The sequence below is a fragment of the Arachis ipaensis genome, chromosome B6 (genome assembly GCF_059453495.1).
Source record: "Arachis ipaensis isolate K30076 ecotype BB chromosome B6, ASM5945349v1, whole genome shotgun sequence".
Lineage (NCBI taxonomy): Eukaryota > Viridiplantae > Streptophyta > Magnoliopsida > Fabales > Fabaceae > Arachis > Arachis ipaensis.
The window spans coordinates 10651279-10676471 of NC_142441.1; the positions used below are offsets into that span (position 1 = coordinate 10651279).

The 25193-nt window shown below is 34.4% G+C and overlaps 1 pseudogene; it reads left to right on the forward strand.

Annotated features, from left to right (window-relative positions):
- The first annotated feature begins 19465 nt into the window (after positions 1-19465).
- On the forward strand, positions 19466-20417 carry LOC110263148 (uncharacterized; annotated as a pseudogene).
- The last annotated feature ends 4776 nt before the right edge of the window (positions 20418-25193 follow it).

Genomic DNA, 25193 nt, shown 5'->3' on the forward strand with positions numbered 1-25193 from the left:
ATTTTCATTATGAAGAGTTTGATCCTCCACCATATGATCTACTTGAACATTATCTTCATGATGTGGAACATTAGTAATAGGTTGTTCTACATTGATCCTATCTGTATGGGCATTGTATTGAACAATCACTCTTGTACATGGAGAGGTTTGACAAACATTATCATTCGCAACAACTTTAAAAGGATGATTTCTCTCACTTTTCACATCATGCTCTAAAAACCTTACATTTCTAGATTCAACTATTTTACTTGAATGGGAAGAATAATAAAATCTGTAACCTTTAGACTTTTCTGCATAGCCGATAAAATAGGCACTTATCATCCTTGGGTTTAACTTCCTTTCTTGTGGATTATAAACCCGAACTTCAACAGGACAACCCCAAATGCGTATGTGATTCAAACTAGGTTTTCAACCTTTCCATAGCTCAAATGGCATTTTAGAAACTGCCTTTATTGGAACTCTATTTAATATATACACAGCTGTCTTAAGGGCTTCACTCTACATGGATAAAGGAAGATTGGAGTTGCTAAGCATACTTCTCACCATATCCAATAAATTCCTATTTCTTCTTTCAGTTACACCATTTTGATTTGGTGTGCCAGGCATGGTGTATTGTGCCACAATACCATACTCTTGAAGATACTTTGCAAATAGACCAGGTGCTTGTCCACTTCCAGTATATCTCCCGTAGAATTCTCCACCTCTATCTGATCTCACGATCTTAATTTATTTTTCGCATTGTTTCTCTACTTCAGCTTTATAAACTTTAAAAGCGCACAATGCCTCATATTTATTATGAATCATATAGAGATACATATATCGTGAATAATCATCAATAAATGAGATGAAGTATTTCTGACCACTTAACGACATATCAGGACAACATATGTTAGTGTGAATTATTTCTAATATGTCAGAACTCCTCTTAGCACCTTTTTGAGACTTTTTGGTTTGCTTTCCCTTAATGCAATCAATACAAGTATCAAAATTAGTAAATTCTAGAGGTTTAAGAACCCCATCGCTTACTAATTTTTTCATTTTCTCAATGAAAATGTGTCCCAACCTTCGATGCCACAACATGGAGGATTTTTCATTCATACCATTACCATGCATAACCATAAGACCAGATGGAACATTATTAGCTAAATGGACTTTAAATAAATCACCAATTAAAGTACCACATCCAATAATACTAGAATTTTTAATAATGTCAACAGAATCATCATAAAATTTTATATATAATCCTTGTTTTACAAGTTTAGATAAAGAAATCAAATTTTTAGAAAAGTTTGGAATATAAAAGGTTTTTTTCTAAATCTAAAATACAACCAATACTTAATACAAGCATAAATGTTCCAACAGCTTCCACACATGAACGCATCCGATTGTTCATATAGATGCTCAATTCACTTCTTATCGGTTTTCTTTTCCTTATGAAACCCTGTATGGTATTTGAAATATGAATTTCAGCACCAGAATCAATCTACCAAGTGTCATGACATATTTTAACAAAATTAGATTCAAAACACACTGAAGGAATAAGATCACAAAGGTTAGTACCTTTCTTTTCAAGCCAAACTTTAAATTTTGGGCACTCCTTCTTCATGTGTCATTTCTTTTTACAAAAAAAATACTGTGCACTTTCTTTCTTCATAGGATAGGATACAATATCCTTTCCTTTCTTCTTATGAGCTTGCTTTTTACCACCCTCATTTCTCACTAATAGTGCACTTTCACCAAATTCCTGAATTTGCCTTCCTTCCTCTTGCACACACATCACCAGTAATTCGTTAATGGACCATTTTTCCTTATGTGTGTTATAAGAAATCTTAAATGGTCCGTACTGGGCAGAAAGAGAATTCAGAATAAGATGCACCAGAAATGAGTCAGAGGTCTCAACCTCTAAACCTTTTAGTTATGCTGCAATGTCTCTCAACCTCATGATGTGTTCATGCACACCTCTTACGCCGGTAAGACTCATAGATGAGAATTGTGCCATTAGGGTGTTTGCAAGTGCCTTACTAGAAGACTCAAACTGTTTATCAATAGCCTTCATATAATCCTTAGCTTGACATTCCTACAATCAGGAATTGAACCTCGGATACTAGCTGAAATACGAGACTTAATGAACAGCATACTTAAACGGTTGGATTTCTCCCACCGTTTGTATAATGCTACCTCGGCTTGAGAACTAGCATCAGTAGGTGTCTGAGGCTCTTCCCTACGAAGAGCACAGTCAAGGTCTGCACACCCTAAGTGAAAGAGAATCTTATCTTTTCATTCTTTATAATTGTCACCACTTAACAAATGAACTTCAGATACAGTTTCAGATATCATGATATCATTACTGCTGTAAATAATAAATCATGCTAACATTACTCAACTTTAAATAGGCACATCAAAATCTATAATATATGATAATACATGCCAATGCAAGTCATATCAAAATAAATATGAATCATAGTGTCATTAAAATCTACCTATGGGTAAAGATTTTAACACATAATATTCACTATATTAACTAAAGTATTGAAACTAGAAAATAAAATACTACTTCTTAATACTTGTAGGCTAATTAAGAAGTAAGAAATATTTTCTATTTCAATCTAATTATATGTGAATAACATAATAAATTTCTGCGGGTAAATTTATTATATAATTCACAACAATTACAATATATCTCATTAATATTTATGTGATTTCTTTAAATATAATTATTATCAAGGATCCTCAATAAATCATATATTAATCACAATATGATATGCAGCGGAAGAATTTATATTGCATACAAATATAATCATTAAATAAATAAATTCAATAACATGATTAATATTAAAAGTGAAGATGATCTAGTGGACAACTATTTTGCCAATATTTAGAAGATCCAACCAAGTTCAAACCTCACTCCAACCAAAATTTAAATTTTTATAACAAATTTAAATTTTGAAACAAGTTCTTTTTGTCTTCTCTCTTCCACCGTCTTCCCTTTATTCTTCTCTCTTTTTTTTATTTTTTATTTTTATATTCAAGAATAAGAAAACTTAAGAAATCATAGAAAATTATACTATTATGAAGAATCCTTCTTACTTCTTATGGTGCATCAATTTCAATTTCAATGGTTTCTTTTTTACTTATTCCAAAATTCATACTATACACTTTTCTTTGAAAACAATTTATCAAAATAATGCACAGTAATTAAATTTTAAAATGGTAAGGTAGAGACAATTTTATTCTGATACCACATGTTAGATATTTTATAAAATCAGTAATTTGCGTACCTCCAGTCATTGCCAATAAATTCTTTGATTTAATTTAGAAACTTCTAATTCTTGAATCACAAACTCAGATGGAATCAAAGTGTGTTTGTTTGTTATTGTCATCAGAATTGGAGACCCAAACTTAATAAAGTTTATGAATAGTCGTATTTTTTTCATCAAAGAAAAACCAATTGCTAATATAATTAATTAATAATTATAACACCACCTAAACTAATTTCTATATTAACAAATTGGACCGAGAATAAAAATTCTAAGCATTAGTACTTCACTCAGCAAAGAAAGCATTCTTTCTTTCTTTGTTTGCAATTCAAAGAAATTTCATTTGCTGGTAATTATGGTAACGTACGTAGCAGCACATAAATAATTTGAGAATTCCGAAAAATCATCACTGTCACTTTCTAATTGCTGGAATATTATTGAGTCAACTATTGCCACAAATAAAAAAACTAGGTCATGTGAATAAGTGAGTGCAATATCACTTCATCTGTAATAGGTGGTAATTGCATTTCAATGTGATCTTATACAGTGATGAGTGGGTGCTGCTTGTATCATTTGCAGTAAATACTTTTCTTTGCAGAGAAGCACGCATTAGCAGATCAGATAACATTTCACATGGAGTCAATACATAGATAAAGTGATCTTGGAGTGTTTTTATTGTTATTATTATTATTATTTAGACACATCTTCAACTATAAAAAATTAAAAAGTTAAGAGCTTTACTTGAGTGTCCATATAAGAAATAGGAAGTCAAAATAAGCGATCATATCAAAGATAATAGAATTGGCAGGGGAGGGTCAGGGTTGATGTATGTGTCACTAATATGATGTATCACTCTTCTACCTTAGCTTGCTTTCAAATGGATATCATTGTAGGGTATGTATGGCTATGGCTCGAGTTATTTCTATAGGTTTCATCCAATCCCTCTTTGCTTGTGTGGTTGAGGTTCGGACTTAGGGTACAACAAACAGATACGGACAAATAATGTTGCCAAAAAATTGGGAATTGGTCAACGGTAAGTACTGTAATCTGATTGAGTTCGTCTTCTAGTAGGCCCGTAAAACAATACACGTTTTTTCTTATATTTATATTTTTGTGTTACAACTTATAAAATATTTTTTATTTTTCTTCTTATCTATCGTTTTTAATATAAAAAAAATAAAATATATCCAAATATGATGCATATAGCATTTTTCAAGGATGATTAGGGTATAAAAATTAGAAAACATTTCAAGTGCACCGGGAGTATCAGTGTACCAATTGTTTTAACTGTTGATCTGACTTATAAAAAATATATATAATATATATTAATTAAAATTAACGGTTAAAACAACTGGTATATTGGTGCTCTTCGATGCACTTAAAATATTTCTTAAAAGTTAACAATTATATAATTTTTGAACTTTTTTTTCTGTTATTAACTTTATTTATTTTATTTTACACTTTTATATATACACTCAAATTATGTGAATTGTTTTTTAAAATAAATATGATTCTATTGACGAATATTATTTTAAATAATTATTAAAGTTAAAAATTTGAAAGAAAATAATAAAAAAAATTGTATAATAATTTGATTATTTTTTATTTATATTTAATTTTTTAATTATTAATTTTTATATTATTTTTAATTAATTTTATTAATTTTTTTTAAATTAAGCGAACTAATCCATCGGTCCACCAAAAAGCAAAGCAAACTAAATTTACTTGGTGGAACGGAATGGATTATCCACTTAGCCACCCATATCTAAAATTTGTAATAATTTTCGATCATCAAATAAGATCTTAAAAATTTTAAATACTATGGAGCCCAATTCTTGGTAATAAATTCTTGTATGTTCACATGGCACCTTAAATATATTTTATGGTCGTTTATTAAATAACATACATATATTAAAAATTAATAATAAATGATGTTTTTATTTTCATGTGAATATATAATAGTTAAAATGTAAATATATATTACGTTAAATAATTTAATTTAACATATAAAATCATATACCAAATTTTACTCCAACTATGTCTTTGGGTAAATAGCCACGTTTTCCTATATGTAATCACACGAAGTATGTATCCCTCTTTTTTTTATAGTTCCTTTTGTTCAAGGAAGGAATATTTTAGGGTGCTTCTACATGGATGTGAGTTCGCTTTCGCATGCACTTAATCATTTATATTAACTATTAAGTGGCACTTTCCCTTTAGTCTTAACTTTAATTATAAGTCCAATTTAAGCCACACACAATTGCGTTCAGTCATAATGATTATTACCCGGTTGTAACTGGTATACCACAAAATTTTGGTTGAAACAATGGTAGCCACTCTAGTCGCCTAGTCGGTACTCGGTAATCACTCAGCGTCAAACACTTTGTAAAGTGTAAGAAGTAGAAAACAAAGTAAACAGATCCGAATATCCATTTTGTCATTAGTGTCACATGGTGTGAATATCCATCTTCAGAAAGGTTTCATTATTCAATTCCCCGTTGCCCGTGTGTGCAACTTGTATGGAGTAAATAAAATGGAACAAATAAGAGGAATGCTAGGGGCAGTAATTTTTGTGATTTGTAGCCATCAAATAGCCATCAATGATGGTTTTAATGGTCTAAAATTGGTGTGAGATCTCATCCAATGGCTCACTTTTCTTTGCTGGTTACATGCTGACCAGAATTTAACAAAGTTGTTGTCCTCCTAGACTTTTTCTTTTATGTAATTTGTTTCTTTTCTATATATAACGAATACTAATGAACCTTGAAATTTTTCTAATTTCTACTCATACGGTTATATATATATATATATATATATATATATATATATATATATATATGATCTCATTTATTGTTATAAATGTTAAATAAAATACGTTATTATTATTTTTATTTTGGTTTAAATGAGAATAAAACCAAATTTACTTTGCCTTTTAGGATTTAATGAGAACTAATAGCCAAATATATAAATAGAATTCTAGAATTTTGATTTTTAGTATACCAAAATTACTTCACAATCTTTATGTCATTAGAGAATTGTTATTCAGTTTAAAATAAAGATTCCGTATATTTTAGTTGAGAAAGATTAAAGAATTATAAAAGTTAAACGTTTTTATTTATGTTCAAAAATTCAAATATGATTCTTCTCTCATATATATATATATATTTTAATTTAACGTAAATAGTTTTGGAGTTAAAAAATTTTAGAATTCCAACATATATATGTTTAATTTTGATGTAATGACAGTATAAAATATTTTATACAGTTGTATAATCATAAGTTTACAATTGTTCTTTTGGATGACTATTTATACGATCAATATAAAAAGGGATAAGTATTATTTTGGTCCCTAACGTTGAGGATCAGAATCGAAACCGTCCCCAACGTAATTTTTTATTTAGAATCATTCGTAATTTTTTTGTATTAAAATCGTTCTTTTTAATAAAATTTTTAATTTTATTCCTAAACTACCCCTATTTTAATAAAAAAATTATAAAAATTAAAAAAAAAATAAAAAAGGAACGCGTTTTAGGGGAGAGGAAACATGAAGGGGGGAGGGGAGGGAAAGGGGAAAGGGGAAAGGGAAAAGGAAGAGGGGGAAGGGGAAGGGGAAGGAGAAGTGGGGGAGGGGACGGCGTCGGCGAAGCTTAGAGTTGTCGTCGTCGTCGCCGTTGCCGAAAGAAAGAAGAAAGGAGAGAGGGGCTACGACGGGGAAGAGGAGAAGAGGAAAAGGAGATGCGCCGGCGCTGCTAGGGCTCGCCGCCGCCGTCGCGTCGTCATCGATCGGGAGACCACGCCGCTGAGCCATCGCCGCCGATTCGCCCACGAGCTGCCATCGGGGAAGCGCTGGTGATTCTGCATCTGCTTCTTCTTCTTAATCTGCTTCTTCTTTTGCTTCTTCTTCTTCTTCGGCTTCTGCATCTGCTTCTTCTTCGCTTTGGCCTCTGCTTTCTGCTTCTGCTTGAGCATCTGCTTCTCCTTCTGTGACTGCCTTTGCTTTTGCTTCTGTGACTGTCTCTACTTCTAATTTTGATTTGTTATTTTCTGATTTTATTGTTGTTGTTGTGTGTTGATTTGGTTGTTAAATTTGTGTTGATTTGTTGAATTTCTGATTCTTTGATTTGTTGAATTTGTGTTGATTTCATTGATGTTGTTTTTCTTGGTGGTGGAGATAAGGGTGCTGGTGGTGGTGGAAATAAAGGTGCTGGTGGTGGTGGAAAGCATTTTTGTCAAAAAATGTTAAAAGGACGATTTTAATGTGGGAAAAAACGTTAAAAATGATTCTAAATAAAAAATTATGTTGAGGACGGTTTTGATTCTGATCCTCAACGTCAGGAACCAAAACAATACTTATCTCATATAAAAATTAGTTATTTTTGTTAATGTGATATAATGTGATTGGATACACATATAAAATAATTTTTCACCGACAATGACATTAAAATTAAATTCTATATATATTATAACATTAATTAATGATGAAGGTCAATGAATGACCAAATATTAAGGCAGTGGCGACAGAAAATTGGAAAGTAGTCTGCAATATTATATAATTAATCCTCAGCTGCTTGTCCATGCAATCATAAACAAAAATAGATAATAGAATTGATCAAAGATCAAGTAGTGATGAATAGAATGTTGAATGAAGCAATAACTTAACATGCGGCCAGCCTGATGGAGCAATGAAAGTGATTATTTATACGAAAGTATTTTTATATAAAAATAATAGTTAAAATATTGATGATATGTATTATATTAAAAATTTTAGTCAAATATATTAAATTATCCAACGATTTTCTATCATTATTTTTAGGTGAAAACATCTTCAAATGATTAGTTGTTCAAGTTTAATAAATAAATAAATAACTCAAAGGGTTTGGATAGAAGAATTCATTGGACTAAATAATCCTCTGGCGGTGATGAGGTTATAAACTTATAGTGGGAACTAGGAATTGCCAAAATACACACTATTATATTTTATCAACAGCGCAGCGCACTACTACTACCCATGTATTTATATTCTACCTACCAACTAGCTACCAAAACTTAAAGCTTATTATACCTGTTTTTTACATGTTCCATTATTGGGAGATTATAGGTGGGAATTGCATGCTCAATTGGGTTTTTCCTCCTTTTAGTACAATTTTGTCTATTTTAAAAAAATAATAAAATTTTGTTTTAAATAATTTAGATTTGTAGAAAAAAAAATAGCAAAGTACCTAAATAGAAAGATAGATGAGATAAAAAATGAACAACCTAAAATGATCATAAGGTGGTTAAAGAAGATCTACGAACCAACAATCTTTCCGTAGACATGATACATGATATGACACAATGACAGCGTTTAATTCCTCCATTTGCTGGGATGTAATCATTGCTGAGTCATTGGTACTAGATAGACCATAATCATTTCATACGCTATTTTGGATGTAGTCGACCTCACTTAGTAGGATAAAAATTTGTTATTAGTACAATTTTGTCTGTAATTAATTGTCTTCACCAGCAATGTCCAATGAAAAATAAATGAAAACAAGAGAAGAGGACGAACAAGTTGATACTATTATTATTGAAGTATATAATGTATGTTCTAAACTTGTAATACCCAATTGATCATCAAATGGTAATTTTCATTATATCTTTTCTTATTATTTTTTAATTTCAGCGTGACTTCTATTTTGATACAAAGTTCATCTTCTTCGTTACTGGATTTTATATTAATTATTAAGTAGTATACCAAATAAACACTTACTGTAATATAATATTGATCCGTCACCTTATAACTCAGTCTTTATTATGCATTATGAGTTATAACTCGGCGTTAACTATCATTCATTCTTTTGCTTGTAACTCACACATTCATTACCGACTTAATGACCATCGTTTCTATCTTAATGACCAAACGGTCATAACATCAATTCTATTCATCAATTTTATGCCTATAAAAAGAACCTTCTATATCTAATTTCAATAATACATTCTATATTCATAGAATTATTACACACAACACATGATAACTTCTATTTCATATTTTACATTCTATATTCATAGAATTATTATCTACCTCTTAAACACTTACTGACTTGAGCGTCGGAGTGTCTTTTGCAGGTACCCACCCTCTTGTTCTCTCATTGCCGACGTATAACTCATCCTGAGGAGAAACTTGAAGACATTCATCGACGAACGAGCTATACACCGGTTAACCTCAGCAAGAACAAATATAATATAATGTTTTTTTTTTTTTTTTGGGAGTCATGAATATTGATCTGTCACCTTATAACTCAGTCTTTATTATGCATTATGAGTTATAACTCGGCGTTAACTATCATTCATTCTTTTGTTTGTAACTGACACCTTCATTACCGACTTAATGACCTTCATTTCTATCTTAATGACCAAACGGTCATAACATCAATTCTATTAATCAATTTTATGCCTATAAAAAGAACCTTCTATATCTAATCTCAATAATACATTCTATATTCATAGAATTATTATAAACACAACATAACACGTGATAACTTTCATTTCATGTCTTACATTCTATATTCATAGAATTATTATATACCTCTTAAACACTTACTGACTTGAGCGTCGGAGTGTCTTTTGCAGGTACCCACCCCCTTGTTCTCTCATTGCCGACGTATACCTCATCTTGACGGAGAGCTTACAAGTATTCACCGGCGAACGAGTTATACACCGGCCAATCTCAGCAAGAACAATTGGCGCCGTCTGTGGGGACGAGTAAAATAATTCCTACTCCCCTTAGGTTCATAAAACTTGATTTACATTCAAAATTTTGAACCAATCTCAACAATCTTATTTAATATTTTATTTAATACCTCTTATCAAATTTTAATCTATCGTAACTTTTTATAAAGTATGTATTTTATACATTCAAATTGCTTCATTTTTACGTATCATAATATTTCACATCTCATAATCGATCAATGAACCAATCCGAAAACAAACTCGGCTTTCAATCAATCCGAGAACAAACTCGGTTTTCAATCAATCCGAGCACAAACTCACTTGTCAATTTTGCTTACTTTTTCAAAGTTCTCTACTTACACAAATAACCTTATTTATTTTATTCACATATATTTTTGCATTTATATTTTGTGTAACTAATATTTACTGATTTATTAGTTATATTCAAACCTCAATATATGTTTTATACAATAATGACATATAACAACTATGTCAATTGAATTTTTATTTCATTAGGTGCTATATTCTTATTGCTTAATGATTTCATTTATACAATTAAATGACAGTAATGATGAGTTCAAATCTTAAAATTGGATTCCATCAAAAATTAATTATATATCAATTATATATAACTGTTACACTTATTCACTTTATGCTATTAAATTTTATGTTACTATTTGTTTAATGTAGAAAATTAAATAGGCAATTTACTATTATTGCACGAAGAATATCCCTTGTCATACTATAATTGCCAGAAACATTATGCTAAATGTATCATTCAATAACTGTTATCTTATTGCTTTATTATCAAATTAAAGCATGTCTTACAAAACAAAATTCAAATATTCACATTTGACATGTATGACATTCATATATGTCGTCTTCTTCTCTACAATTATCAACTTTCAAGGTATATTTTTCTACTTTGAACTCTTTTACTTTTACAATATATATTATTCAATATATGTTGCGACTTTATACCTATTCGTTTTCTCAATTTATCTTATTCATGTCAGACCTTCACTATAAATTGTAAATATTCAATAACTAATTGCTTTGAGCGAGAAATTTATCAATAAGTTGTTGTGGGCTGAAAAAATTCCCAAGACAATTAACCATTATATCCTCGGATCATACAATCGATTCCGTCAATGGATATCTATCTCTGAACTTTTCAGTTCATATACAATCAAATGCTAAAATTGTTCTGAAGCGGAAAAGTATCCCCCACACAACTATCTTGATTGAATGACTCTTATCACTCAATTATTTTTTGAATAAGTGCCGACATAATAACCCGACTAAGCTTGGGGGCTCACCATATCATTATTCACTTATCTTTTAACCGAGTTATAACTCATTTTATTTTCTAAGCTTAGCCTGGATCATATGATCGGCGGACAAAGCTTGGGGGCTGTGATCTGTCACCTTATAACTCAGTCTTTATTATGCATTATGAGTTATAACTCGGCGTTAACTATCATTCATTCTTTTGTTTGTAACTGACACCTTCATTACCGACTTAATGACCTTCATTTCTATCTTAATGACCAAACGGTCATAACATCAATTCTATTAATCAATTTTATGCCTATAAAAAGAACCTTCTATATCTAATCTCAATAATACATTCTATATTCATAGAATTATTATAAACACAACATAACACGTGATAACTTTCATTTCATGTCTTACATTCTATATTCATAGAATTATTATATACCTCTTAAACACTTACTGACTTGAGCGTCGGAGTGTCTTTTGCAGGTACCCACCCCCTTGTTCTCTCATTGCCGACGTATACCTCATCTTGACGGAGAGCTTACAAGTATTCACCGGCGAACGAGTTATACACCGGCCAATCTCAGCAAAAACAAATATAATATAATGTTTAAATAGCATCGATATATACTTGTATAATTGAATTTTGTTCAAGGCTTTTCTTTTTTGTCCAGTTCTGTGAATGATATTGCATTAATTGGCCCAAACTAGAGCAGATGGGGGCACTTCTTGAGGATAGCATTGATAAATGAGTCTTATAGAGCAATATGGTGACACAATTATAGTTTACTTGCTTTTATCACTACATATATACACAACAAAAGAAAATGATCGGCAAAGAAAAATGAAATGAAAACAAGATCATTTTTTTTCTTTTCTATTTTGAAAAAAAAAAGGCTTGTTGATTAGTATATATGGCAAATTTCAATCACAAAAGAAGTTTCCCGTTAAGTGAAATAACGATCACACATTGAAATGGACCTACCACTTCGTCAATGGTTGTGAATTTCACATTGAATATATGGTGCTATCGCCTTTTATTGACAGTCTATTGTTTCTAGCTTATTTTCCAAAGAAGCCTTCAATCATGAGAAAGAATAAAGTTTGGTGCTCGACAAAATCATTTCAAGGCTAGCAATAGTTTCAATGATGGAAGAGAATTACTTTATATATAGAGCAAGATTTTGGCTCGTATAAACCTTCCCTTAACACCTCAATTATGGTAGGTGTGAGCAATAATGTATGTTCCATTTGTTTTCTTTATTCAAGAGTTTTTCTTGAACGTATACCAAAAACCATATTACAAATTGTTATTAATTATTATGGACTAAAAGTGATATGAATTTGCATATAAAATAATAATGATGAACAATAATATACAATAATATACAAGTACTTTTTCTGCAATGCTTCAATTGAGGTTTATGATTGCTTCTATATATTGTGTTTAATATATGGGTGATGCTAGGTAGCCAAAAAATAATTACAATATAGGAATATTACATAAAAAATTTTATTCTCTTGATAAGCAAGTGATATACACCTCTTTATCACTTATCCTCCTTATCATCTACTATTTTGCTGCATGTTTGGAATCATTAATGTTCTTTCCAAAATTAATTTCAGTTTCTTTCAAATCAAATCCCTAACATCTCTCAATCACATTATTATCCATTAAAATGCAATAATTCTCTGCAAAGAATATGGAAATTAAATTAAAAATTTTTAACAACTTCTACTATACATCTTATATTTTACATATAGATTATTAAAAAATAAAAAATAAAATATAAAATATAAACAAAAATTAAAAAATAATTTTTTAAAAAAATTATTAACTCGTCATATTAAAATCAATAAATAAGCATACATATGAATATTAAATAAAAATATTAAAATAATTAAAATCATAGCCTATTAGTACACATATGAAATAATTTGAAAAATACAATAAGACGTATAGTTTAAAATTTGATAATATTAATTATAAAAATTTATTAATTATAAACATTATAGGTATGAAATTATAAATATTATGAATACAAATTATAGATGTTATTAACATGAAATTATGGATGTTATGTGTATGAATTTATAGATGTTATGTATAAATTTATCAATTGAATAAATTAATTTAAGAATTTGATATTTTTTTTTAAATTCAATTATGATAAAATTTAAAAAACATTTGTGTTAACTTTATATTTACATATGCAATAACTAAAAAATGATATGTGTATGGATGTAATATCTAATAAATATGAATTTAATTTTTAGATGTTAGTTGTATGTAATTATGGATGTTATGTATATGTACGTATGAATGTTATGTGTATGAACTTAGTTAGTATACAATATAATTATAAATGCACATAAAAATACAAAAAAAAAAAATTAAATCAGTTTATTACCATAACTTATCAAAGCTAGTGTGGTTTTTCATATTCTCGAGAATTGGTTGACTGACAACAACCTCGTCGGGTGAGTCCGTTTATTGTTCAAATTCTTCATCAGCACCTTCTACCATAGGTACCGTATTAAGGACGAATTCAAATGCCATACTATTTGCAACGATAAATGCGCTTCTTGTAAAATTTCTTGACTTATACACTATTCTGCTTGCAATGGTGATGCATGCTTCAAATGTTCGATATATGAAGAGTTCAAGTATTATTTAGAAGATATTAGTTTATATTTTTAGAATATTTTAATTTAATTTGATGTATTTTGATTTTGTTTATTTAATTACTAGATTGGGCCTTATGTTTATGGGCTTTAGGGTTTTCTTTGTTTGAACCTAATAAGAGGTTATAAATACCTCCTTAATTATTGTAGTCGTAGCATAGAATGATTTAGAGGTTTAAAAACCCCTTTTTTGGTTTCGTAATGAAACCATGGCGTGGACAATTGAGGTTGAGGAGTCCCTCTTTTGTTGCATCGGGGAATTGGGTAAAAAGTTTAGGAGTCCCTTCGATTCAATTTCCAAACTATAGCATTGACAAGTTAGGTTGAAGAGTCCCTTTCTTGTTGCATCAAGAAATTGGGTAGAAAGTAGAGTGATTCTCTTTGTATTCAATTTCAACCTATCTTTTTTGTTTTTATTTCAATTTCAATGTATCTTTTCTATTCAATTTCAATTATTATCTTGTTTATCTTTTTATTTCTTTATCATTTGGTATCAGAACTCAGGTATTAGATTAATTCTTATTAATCTATATTTGTTCTTCTTTTATCATTAAAAAAAGAGAGTCCAGTGTCTGTCATGTCTTTCTTTAAATTCTTGTGTTCTTTTTTTGTTTGTGTTTTATTATTATTTAAAAAAATAAAAAAAATATCAGTGTAAAAAAAAAGAAAAAAAAATACAAAAAGAAGAAAAAAAAGTATCTTCCTGTAATTATTGTTCTTTTCATATACTATTTTTTTCTACCTACAAGATTCGAGGACGAATCTTTTTGAAGAGGAGGAGAATGATACGTGCTTCAAATGTTCGAAATATGAAGAGTTCAAGTATTATTTAGAATATATTAGTTTACATTTTTAGAATATTTTAATTTAATTTGATGTATTCTGATTTTGTTTATTTAATTACTAGATTGAGCCTTATGTTTATGGGTTTTAGGGTTTTCTTTGTTTGAACTTAATAAGAGGTTATAAATACCTCCTTAGTTATTGTAGTCGTAGCATAGAATGATTTAGAGGTTTAAAAACCCTTTTTTTGGTTTCGTAATAAAACCATGGTGTGGACAATTGAGGTTGAGGAGTCCCTCTTTTGTTGCATCGGAGAATTGAATAGAAATAAAAGATAAACAAGAAAATAAAGATTCAAACTGAATAAAAAAAAGATACATTGAAATTGAAATAGAAACAAAAAGGATATATTGAAATTGAGTACAAAGAGAATCACTCTATTTTCTACCCAATTTTTTGGCACAACAAAAAAGGGACTCCTCAACCTAACTTGTCAATGCCATAGTTTGGAAATTGAATTGAAGGGACTCCTCAACCTTCTACTCAATTCCCCGATGTAACAAGAGAGGGACTCCTCAACCTCAATTGTCCACACCATGGTTTCATTACGAAACCAAAAAAGGGGTTTTTAAACCTCTAAATCATTCTATGCTACGACTACAATAACTAAAGAGGTATTTATAACCTCTTATTAGGTTCAAACAAAGAAAATCCTAAAGCCCATAAACATAAGACCCAATCTAGTAATTAAATAAACAAAATCAAAATACATCAAATTAAATTAAAATATTTTAAAAATGTAAACTAATATCTTCTAAATAATACTTGAACTCTTCATATCTCGAACATTTGAAGCATGTATCAAATGGTATTATAGTCATGATTTTTGAATGATCATAATCAAATTAATGAAAGGCATATATTACAAAGAAACAAGTGCAAGTAAATGTCTTAACAGAAACAAAAATTAATGATTTTTTTTTGTATTTCCATTGATTGATATTAAATGCCTTAAAGAAAACAAAGAATCAAGTATAATTAACTCAATTAATGTATATTATCATTACCGTCCATTCTTATTATTATTATTAATATTTAATGTATTCTTAAATATAAAAATTAAATTATTAAAAGAATATTAAGTATTGATTACAAGAGTGTCTAATAATAAGAAATATGATATTATAATTAATATTATTAATAAGTAAAGTTGATAAGAATATGATAAGTGGAATAATAAGAGAGTGAGATAAAAAATAAAACTGTTATTAAGTGATATAAATAAAATAAATTATAGAAATTTTTGACTAATTATCACCGAAAATTTCTTATTACCAAACTTTTTCCTAATATATTAAGTCAACAATGTTATCATCAATAACAGAATTCTTAGATTCGGAAACATAATGCGCAACGCTTTGAACAAAGAAACAATAAACAAGGCTTAAAGCGATGAGATTACTAGGATAGTGCGGTACAAGGTTTCAATTAAATTTCCAGACACATATATTAGCTAAGTTGTGGCATAAACATTTTCTATCTGATAAGTTTAATTTAAGATTTAATTTAAAGAAGTTTCTAGTTCGCCTTTTTCTTTTAAAACTCTCTTGGTATTTCTTATTTTTATTTTCTCTTTACCTTTGTCATTCATTTTCGCTTAACGGCTTAACAACATACTGAAGACAGCCCAATGACGATAGGAAACCCAGTTGGGATGATTAAATCAAGATGCAGTCCAACCAACTTAAATTGATCTAGTAATTAACTCACTAATTTATTTTAATAAATGTCAAAAGTTATTTATATGTAGTAATTTATTGGTAATGACAAATTTTTAAATATAATTAAAATATGATTATTTTCTTTAAATGATGGTGGTGATTCTCTAAAAAAAGTTGTCTACTTTAAAAAAATTATTTGATTATGTAATAATTTGGATCTCAATATCAACTCAGATAATATCTAGTATAATCGAGTCATAGAAAGACATTTGTAATTACAGATTAAGGAGCAATAGGTGCGAGAAAATGATTAATGGTCCATCTATGAAACTAGAAAATAGTAGTCATAGATTTTTGAAGAATAATTAGCTACAATGTGGGTAGTTTAAAAGCCTCATTTCCAAGGCTTTTTTTTCTTTTGTAAATCAGAAAGAATCTGTTATAAGGAGATGTGATTTTTAGAGTAGGTTAAAGTGGGTGTAGAACTTTGGGTAGAAACAAAAGTTATTCGAATAGGAGATGGAATATTTAAATAAACTTTATGGTACCTTACAGTTAGCCAAATTGACAAGAGACAGTTAACCAAATTGACAAGATACAGAGAGAACACCTTTGATTTTACAAAAAAAAAAAAAAAAATTACAATATTCTTTTGTATAGATTTTGCAAAAAAAAAAAAAAAAAAGTATTAAAAGATATTACTAACTTTAGTTTTATTAAACCTATCTAAAAAGGTATAGTCTCACTCTAAATTAGATTATTTATTTGGTTTGTATTAGTGTGTAGAGTTAGTACCACAGATATATGGGCAAAAAATGCTAATAAGCCAACATCACTTCATATTTACGTATATCAGCCAAAACGAAAATCGTTTCAGCAATAAGCCAAACTGTATTTTAATGTAATTCGAACCAGGTTGGTTCGAACTGCATTTAGCTATAAATCGAACCAGGGCAGTTCGAATTACCAAGAAAGAGTTGAACATAATTCGAACCAAGGTGGTTCGAACTTCACTTGCTCATAATTCGAACCAGCCTTGTTCGAATTATCCATGTAAATGCGAACCAAGTAATTCGAACCACCCTGGTTCGAATTACTCAATATTTGGCTCCAATAGTAATTCGAACCAACCTGGTTCGAATTACTCATTATTTGGCTATATAAGGAGTTCGAATCAGCCTCATTCGAACTATTGTTCATCTTCCCTACCCCACCAAATCCCAGAGAAAACGACCCAGATTCGATCCGACAAAGACCTGAACGGAATACTCAGCCGATGGGGGACGATCCGGCAAGGTTATATCGGTTGGACGAAGTTGCTCATATAGCCGGGGTCATCAACGACGAGGTTAGTACATAAAAAACTTCGTGCTAGCGGTATATCTGAGTTAGTGGTTTTGCATGCGGTTTTAGTGGTGGTTTATGTTAGCGGTTTATCGTAGTGGTATTGCTAGTGGTTTAGTAGAGAGGTTTTGCATGCGGGTTAGATGGTGGTTTAGTTGGTGGTTTGTATTTGTGGTTTATGTTAGTTATTTTATGTTACCTGTTTTATGTTAGTGGTTTATGCTGGTTGTTTTATGTTGGTGGTTTAGTATGTGGTTTTTGTTAGTTGTTTTTAGTTAGTGGTTTATGTTAGTTGTTTCATGTTAGTTGTTTTATGTTAGTGGTTTACGTTAGTTGTTTTATGTTAGTGGTTTATGTTGGTTGTTTTATGTTGGTGGTTTATGTTAGTCGTTTTATGTTAGTGGTTTGTGTTAGTTGTTTTATGTTAGCTGTTTTATATTAATGGTTTAAGTTTAACTGTTTCATGTTAGTGGTTTAGTTGTGTGGTTTATGGTAGTTGTTTTGCATGTGGTTCTCGTTAATGGAATTTGATGCGGTTTTATTTTGGTATGATTTTCTGTTGATAATTTATCGTCTGGGGTATTTTTGTCATTGGTTGTGAAGCTGGTTCTAACAATGTGGTGCATGTAATGCGCAGCCACAGCGATGCATCAGGAGCATGAGGCGGCAGCAGGGCATGCGACTCGATGACAGATACGTTCCTTACTTGCAGATGGCTGGATTATACCATCTTGCCAGGCTGAACGATAGATGGTTCCAGTTAGATGAGGCCCTTGTCAGTGCCTTTGTCGAGCGATGGCGTCCGGAGACGCACACGTTTCATATGCCGTTCGGAGAGTGCACGATCACACTTCAGGACGTGGCGTACCAGTTGGGTTTGCCAGTGGACGGGTGTTACGTGAGTGGCTGCCTATCAGAATTTCAGATATACATCCAGGGTGGCCGTCCAGCTTGGGTGTGGTTTCAGGAGTTGCTTGGAGTGATTCCTCCTCCCAGCCAGGTTCAGAAGTACGCAGTAAACTGCAGCTGGTTCCAGGAGACTTTTGGAGAGTGCTCCGAGGGAGCCGATGACGAGACTGTGCGGAGATATGCCCGTGCGTACATCATGATGTTGTTGGGTACGCAGCTGTTTGTCGACAAAAGCGGCAACCGCATTCACATCAGATGGATTCCCTACGTAGCCAAGCTTGAGGAGATGGGTACCTACAGCTAGGGGTCTGCAGCACTGGCATGGTTGTACCGGTGCATGTGTCGAGTGGCGAACAGACATGTGGTCAAGTTAGCGGGCCCACTACAGCTACTTCAGTCTTGGATCTTCTGGCGATTTCCTCGGTTTAGGCCTGCAGGGTATGAGACGTTCAGCTGGCCATTGGCCTCGAGGTACTCTACTCAGCCTTCTCTATTTCAATTTAATATGCATAACTCCATGTTCATTAATAATGTATGTTACACCCTAAACACACATTTAAGTAGCCATAAGACACGTGTATGATGTAGGTGGTCAGGTTACAACCCTTCCGGTAGCGAGAAGGGTCCTAGAGTGTAGATGTGGAGGCTGAGGATAGACCGGTTACAGGACAGGGAGGTGAGTACTCTACTTAATAAGTTTCTTTATTTAACCACATTTTATGAGTTGGGTCCATGAGTTGCCCTGACAATTGATAGTTCTTCGTGCAGTTTATCTGGATGCCGTACAGCAGCCCCGACGTACTTCAGGTTGTGCATCCAGAGGCTTTGGAGCCTCGGCATATGGCATTGTGGCGGTCTGTGACGTCGCTGATCTACTTTGCCATCATAGAGTGACATCAGATAGATCGGGTGCTTCCGCAGTTCGGAGGGGTCCAGCCCCATCCGAATCCCGCCCTGAACATCGACTTTTTGATGTCGAAGGACGGCAGAGGCGGTGATCGATGGTTCCCGTACCATTTGCAGAAGTGGCATCTCTATTGGGACTCCCGTGCGGAGACCGTGCTGAGGTTTGATGTTGTTGCCGACCCTGGACCGTCGCATGAGTTCCTCGAGTGGTGGAGTCAGTATGGAAAGAGGTTCTTGTCTCCGGAGATGCACTTGGGGGATCCGAGAGCCGTTCCTATTCCAGTTGAGGCCTCACAGTGGGGTGCTGGGCGAGTTCCTGACATAGATCGTCCTGAGGACGTGCCGGACAGGCGGCGGGTTGAGAGGAGAGCTCGTGTGGGGACACGACGGAGCCAGCGTGACTGGAGGTGGCTTGAGCATGCTATGGACGATGACGATGATGCGGGTCCCGCTGGAGGCGGACGACGAGGCCAGGGAGGGAGACGGAGAGGGCGTGGTGTGGCGGACCACCCTGGTCGTGACCCTGACGACGATCAGCATGGGCCCGTGGGCGGGGATGGTGCAGGGACTGTTGCAGTTGCTGGTGTTAGTACCCACGATGGCGGACATGGAGGTGAGTGGTATGGGTCAGGTATGGGTGACGGGGCTGACCCTGGTGACGCTGGACTCGGGTCGGGGCCTCTTGGAGATTACTTCGTTGGTGTACCCGCCCATGACCAGCCTCAGCAGGAGGGTACCCCATGGGTTATTCCAGGATCACAGTGGTCAGACTTTCTTGCCTCAGATACGCTTGATACGGACTTCGGGAGTCAGCAGTTTCTAGAGGAGATTACCGCCATCATGCAGGAGGACGTGCCGGCCCGGAGACGTGGTCAGACATCCGGCACGCAGGCACCTTTAGATGTTGATCTGAACGAGCCTCCTACGGCATCTGTTGGTGACCATTTTGGTTTGGGAGGTACCCCACCATCCGCCTATACTGCTGCATCAGAGTCTGTTGCCAGGCCTTCTGCGGCACCCATCCATGTTATGCCACCTGCACAGCCTGCCCCGGATGAGGACACGGATGAGATCGAGGATGAGTAGCCGTTTATCCGTAGAGGTCAGAGGGCACGGGTACCCCGTCGTTGCTTTACGGGCTCGCATCTGTTTAGATGATTCACGTTTCATGTATTTTGTTCCTTAGGGTTCATTCATGTATGATAGCCATGTGTACTGTTGTTGTTATTTTAGAGCTGTTTTCCTTTGTTGTTTGTTCATCGTATTGTACTTTGAAAACGGGTGTTTACCGGATTTATCAGTGACTATTTATAATCATTGCATCATATAACAGTTTAATGTGTACATTTATTTATTAAATTTTGCATTTAGGGGACTTGTAGCAAGACTCAAAGTGAAACATAACATATTCATTACTTAACGCATCATGCACAATACAATGTAGAAAGATCAACAAATTACATGAGTGCTCAAACACAACATCTAACAGGGAAAGTTAAATAAAATAAGTACTAACACTAACAACATGGCTACTAATGGCCCCCTGTGTGAGACGATCCTCCAAGCTGTGGGCAACTCCGACGTGTGTGTCCGGGTTGCCGACAGAGGCCACACCTCTTTGGCCGGTTCGGATCTGCCTCGTCCATATTCGTCCGTATCCTAGTGAACCTCGGACGACCCTCTCTCGCACGCCTCTTGTCAGGGTCCGGTATCACTGTGGGGCCGTCGTATGGTGGCCAGAAGCCCTCCGGGATCGGAGGTGTGAATCCCATCCGATACACACTGAATACCGAACTAATCTGATACACGCTGTGAACATAAGAGGTCCAGGTAACCCGTGAGTAGGCACAGCATGCAAATGCGTGCTGACACGGGAAATGAAGCGCCTGGAAGTACCCGCAGTCACATGTCCGAGAGGCAAGCGATACTCTGTAGCTACCCAACGAGAAAGAACTAGTCGGAGTGGTCTCTGCTACGGTGAACTCGGAGTTATCCCGGTCATACAAAGTCACCGTGAAGCACCTGGCCGTCTTCAAGTTGGCCTCAATACACTTCACCAAGTGCTGACTGAATTGTTGTCCGGTGCCCATCTGGGCCTTAGCCTCTCTCCCCTTGCGAACAAAGAGTTCCGCAAGCCTTCCATACGTTGCCTTCACCAGGGAGGATACAGGGAGATTTCTGACACCCTTGAGGATTGAGTTCACACACTCGGAGATATTCGTCGTCATGTGACCGAATCTCCGCCCCTCATCACGATGCTGAGTCCACAAGGAATAATCAATCCGGTTCGCCCACTCACACATCGCCGGGTTTTCAGACCGCAGAATATCAAACCAGTAATCAAACTCAACCTCGGTCTTTGCATACGCCACATTCACTAGAAGCCTCCGTGCGTCTTTGCCCTTGAAGGTTAGGGCAAAATTAGCCGCTACGTGTCGAATGCAGAATGCACGGTACGCAGATGGAGGTAACCAACCTCCGTCAGGAGCCTCAAGCTCAGCCTTGATGCCGTTATGCCTGTCCGATATAACCAGCAGACCCGGCTATGGTGTCACGTGCTATCGAAGGTAGGAGAGAAAGAATGTCCAGGACTCTGCATTCTCACCCTCTACTAGTGCGAATGCAACAGGTAGAATGTTGGAGTTCCCGTCCTGTGCAATCGCGATGAGCAACGTTCCCCCGTACTTGCCATACAGATGTGTGCCGTCAATGCTGACTAGCGGCTTGCAATGACGGAATGCCTCAATGCACGGTGGAAAAGTCCAGAAAAGTCTGTGAAAATACGCTTGAGACTCGTCTACCTGTCCTCCAACTCGAACGGGGCTCGTCCTTAGGACTGCAACAGTACCAGGCATCGTCAGCTGGACTCCCAACACCCACCTAGGCAGCTCGTTGTATGACTCATCCCAGTCACCGTAGATGAGGGCAATAGCCTTCTGCTTCGCCATCCAGACCCTCGTGTAAGTCAGCCTAAACCCAAAGTGTGCTGTCGTGGCATTCAGGAGCACCTTGATGCTGACGGATGCATCAGCCCTAACCATTGGCATAATGAACGCCGAAATCACATGATAATCCAAACTCCTGTGGTCACTCGAGATGGATGTGGCCAGACAAGTGTGAGGACCATTGTACCGTTTGACCTCCCAAATGCCCTTGCACTGCCGGAGACTCAGTCGAATCAACCATGTGCACCGATTCCCAAACTCAGAACACTTGCACACATACCGGCGATAATCAGACTCCACTACCTTGTACTGTACCCCTCGCCGGATGCTGTAAGTCTTCACACTTAACAGGGCCTCATCTTTATCCTGAAATTGCTGACCAACCTGGAACTCTGTCAGACCAGCAGTCCCTTCCGCATCTCTAGCTCCGAATCCAACAGAGTGCCCAGAAACCCCCTCCTGCCTCATGGCATCTAGGTCCAAAGAGGAAAAATGTGGTGGATACTGCTGTGTGCCAGAACTAGAACCACCGACCGCCAATGCAGGCTCAGTCGCTCCAATATTATCGCCGCTGTCATCCTCAATCATATCCGGCTCGACGTCATCCTCCTCTGCATCACCCAACAATCCGTCTCCGACGCCAACCGGTGGAACGCCCTGTAAAGCTTTCGGCAGAATATCAAATGATCCTACCTCGTCGCCTACGCTGTCATTGAGATCAACAGCAAAGGACGGGGAGGTGACAGGTTGGACCGCTGGCTCGTACACAGGGATGGAGGAAGAAGCAACGGCAGGCCTGGAACTGGAACCGGCTGCCGTGGCTACAGTGGTGGTATTCCGGTTTGAACCGCCTGAGCTGGATACCACATCAACCAGCTTTGCCAACAATTCTGGTGTCCTCACCTCCAGAAACTGCCGCCGACAAAGAAACATGACTTGCAAGTCCTCATCACTACCAATCGTGAAACAATCATACTTCACGGTATCCTGGACGATCGTGATTGGAATGCGATAGAAAAACTTCTTAACCCGCTTCGCACCTTCCAGACCAAGTTTCATCAGCACAGATCTAACAAGGTCATCATAGCTCGTCGTTGGACTCACGACAATACAGAGAGGATCCTTATCTGTGAACTTCACACCGGAACGAGTTTTCCTCTTCATGGATCCTCTGTGGTGAACCAAAACAACAAAACTCTCCTCACTAGCCATCTTACACCCTCTAATGAGAGCAACTCACGTTTACAACCATATATATACTGCTCTGTCTACCACTAAATCGAACCAGCCTTCATCGAATTAGGGATTGTGTAATTCGAACCAGCCTGGTTCGAATTACTTGATGCAGCTTCTCTCTCTATAATTCGAACCAGCCTGATTCGAATTACTTGATGCAGCTTCTCTCTGTATAATTTGAACCAGCCTGGTTCGAATTACTAGCGTTGCTAGTTCGAACCAACCTTGTTCGATTTACTTGAACCAGCTTCTCTCTCTATAATTCGAACTGCTTTGGTTCGAATTATTCATGAATGCAGTTCGAACCACAGTGGTTCGAATTATATTAATATATGCTTTGGCTCATTACTGAAACGATTTTGGTTTTGGCTTATTTACGTAAATTCGGTCTGGCATTGGCTTATTATGGTTTTTTGCCCCAGACATATTATATAAATTAGGTGTTATTAAGTCAAATGATAATATTTATGTTGTATAAAAAAATGTTAAAAATATATATTGCTTGTTTATTGTTTGTGAGTTTACTTGTTAAGTGTGGTGTGTTTGAATACATGATGCAAGTTGTTTATATATAATCCCAAACACTTTGAAAAAATATTTTAAAAGTTGAATATTTGAAGTAATGAAAAAGAAAAATTATAAAAAATAGTTGATGATTTTTTTTGTATTATTTAAAATGTTTGGTTGAAAAAGAATTAAAAAATCTTTTAAAATAAATCATAAACTATTAAAAAAGTTGTTGCTTTATTGATAAAAAAATTTAATAAGAGAAATATTATCCATTTTAATTATTATTGATAATAATATAAGAGATAATAAAAGAATTCACCATATATACATATATTTTACGTATTTTTTTTGTTTGTCTTTTTTTTTTTTCCTTTACCTAATGTGTTTGTCTTTTTTTTTTTTTCTTTTACCTAATGTGTCGAACTCTTTTTCTACTTTTTCATTTAGCATTTTTTTCATCTAACTCAATCAAACATATCTCTGAAAGTTCTGTAAAATTTGGAACTCATTGTTCTTTCCAAAAAGAAGTCGTAACTCCATTTCCTAGCCTCCAAATAAGGTTATTTTTTAATTTCTCCCAAACTTTAGTAATTTCGAGTCATGCATTAGAATTACTTAATCTGCGTTGAATATTAGGCATGATACCTTCGCCACAACCATATTTTATCCGCATAACCTTGACTCAGAGCACTTTTCTATTGTGGATGAGGGCCCAAGCAAACTTTATTAGAAATAGAAAATTAGAATATTGTGCCTTTCAGATGCGCAACCCACCCTTTTCCTTCAGTTTACACACACTGTCCCAACTAAGATGTATTTTCTTTGGAAAAGTGTAGGTAACCAATAATATTGGTGAACAATATGAACAATGGATATATCGGATGTTCATTTCACTAGGTGTGTGGATG